Genomic DNA, 2,621 nt, shown 5'->3' on the forward strand with positions numbered 1-2,621 from the left:
AAATCTGGTTCCACAACAACCTTCTTGGTTTTTCTATCATCAATAGCTGATGAAAGATGTTGGTACATCTCATCACCTCGCCCTTTCTCATCTTTTATACCCAACCTGTCTTTCTTGATTTCATTCTTTGTAAGTGCCATACTCAAATCTGACCCCTGAGTATCTTCACTTTCCACATTAATTGTTGGAGAAGTAACTTTTGATGCCTCCTCATCTTTTCCAACTGAACTTTCTTTTTCTTTTTATCCCCTTTCTTTTTATTTGCCACACCTCCAACTAACCCTGATGCTAGGGTAGCTAATTCACCCTTCATAATGCTAGTTATAGTGGTACAGATCAGCTCATGAATGCTGCCTCTTTTCATAGATGTGTTCTCCTTTTTGAAATTACCCTTTCCATGAAGTGCTCCTCTACCTATTTCCAAAGTGTCCATTACATCTTTTCAGGCCTGACATTAAAGGAGTAAGTGTAAATAATTGTTTTAGTGAGGAAACTGGGGTCTCCTTCAAGCTTTTGCTTATTTTTATAAAGTATTATATGGTAGATGTTAAACTTTTTGGATGATATTAGCCACATTTAGAAATGAAAAGAAGGTGGAAGACCAGTCTCCTGAAAAAAGTGGATGAATCTTGAAAGCAGTGATTGCCTTTTTGGCTAAAGCAGCTATTATCTCTATAACAATGTTACTTCCATCCTCTTTCTGAACATTGTTAGATCCATATACTTCTATGACCTCATCGTACACAGAATCAGATACTTTATTGATTGTCTCTTTATCTATTGGTTGAAAAGAAAACATTTCTCCAGAATTTGCTAGGACTTTAATTTTACTTTTCCTAAACTCCCCAATCAGGGTATTTGCAAATTTTATAGCCATGCCCATGAGGTCTTTTTCTGATACCTCTTTGTCCTGAGGGTTTTCAGCAATACTTGGGAGAGCATAAAATTTGTGAACAAGTTCAATTATGACATCTTCCAAAAACATAGCAGAATACACAGAAGCCTGTGGGAAGAACTGTTTGTTTTCATTATCATGTTCTAAGAGTTCAATAATGTGGTCATTTTTGCATAAGTCACAGATAGGTGATTCTTCATCACATAAAAATGGCTGCAGATGGTGGTCCATAATTTCTTTCATAATAGAACCAGCTATTCTCTTGAGGAATGAGTCTCCTTTTTTTGCATGTATCACTCTGTGTTTCATATTCTAATTTAATTTTTTCCATAATATTATTACATACAGAGTCAATAAATTTCTCAGTTACCCTTAACTGCATATTTTCCACATGCTCCTCTGCTGTGGCAAGTCTAATTTCATGTTCAGAAATTTCTGTTATAATTTCATCAGTTTTGAAGCTGCATTGACAAACTCATAATCTGGTGGCACCTCTTTCTCATTTAGTTCAGTTTTAGTCTCAGATGAAGGGAATATATGTGCTAGAAGCTTGTAAATGATATCTTCTAAAAGGGAACGTGGCAATGCAGTGATACATGATGGCAAAACATGGCTATCATTGCTTATGGTGTCAAGCACATTTCTGATGATCTCATCTTGGAGGGAGGAATAGGAAGAAGTTGTTAATTCTCCCAAAACTAATGACTTGAGTTGATAATCATAAATTTCTACTACTAGCAAATAACATATTTTTCCCAAAATTAACAGCGTCACTTTGTATAGCTCTATAAATATGAATGAGAGATTTATGATCATCTAATTTTTTTTTGTAAATTATGCTGACAGTTTTTTTAAACAATTTTTTATATCCTTCTGAAAAAGACAGATTTTCATCCAAGTGATCTGCAACTAAGATTTCTAATGTGGTGCATTCCAGCGCAATTGATTTTACTAATGTTGTAAAAATGTTAGTTATGTTGGCTTTTGCTTTACATGGATTTTTAGCAACCAAGACATTATATGAGAATACATAAAGGATTCTGCATAAAAGTTCAGAAATTACACCCTCTAAAAAGACAGCTGAATTCACAATAAACAGTAATTCTCTTTGTTTAGGATCTGTTGCTCTCTGTTGATAAGTTTGACCCAGTGTACCTGAAGGAAGAGTTTTATCTCCACATAAAAATGACTCAAGATGATGGTTAAATATTTATTTTATTATATAACTTGCTACTTTTGTAATAGGTGTATCAGTCATGCCTTTGTTATCTTTTGTAAGAGACTGGTATAGACTCAAGTGAGAAATATCAGTGTAAATAGCCTCAACCATAGCCTGGATATCTTTTTCTGAAATCACATTTTGTTTTTCATTTCCATGTTTAGTAATGCATATTCCATGTTTAGAAATTATTGACATGGTTTCTCCAATCAGCCTCACAAATGGGTTGCTGAAGTCTGACTGTGAAAAGTCTGGGTCTTCTGCACTGCAGTTCAATGGACTTATATGAGATAAAACCTGAGTGTCTATTTTTTCCAAATGTGTATGTGATAATATGGTGGTATAGGTTGTATAGGTCTGTCTTTGGAGTATTCATTTACTAATAGCATAATGAACTCTATCAAAACATTGGCATTGAGTCTTGAATATGATTTAAAAGGCAGCTTTGGTATGAAATCTGGATGAATTTTGAAATCAAAAACTTCAGCAAGGATAATTTTAGTTACC

This window comes from Suricata suricatta, chromosome X (assembly GCF_006229205.1).
Source record: "Suricata suricatta isolate VVHF042 chromosome X, meerkat_22Aug2017_6uvM2_HiC, whole genome shotgun sequence".
NCBI classification, from domain to species: Eukaryota; Metazoa; Chordata; class Mammalia; order Carnivora; family Herpestidae; genus Suricata; species Suricata suricatta.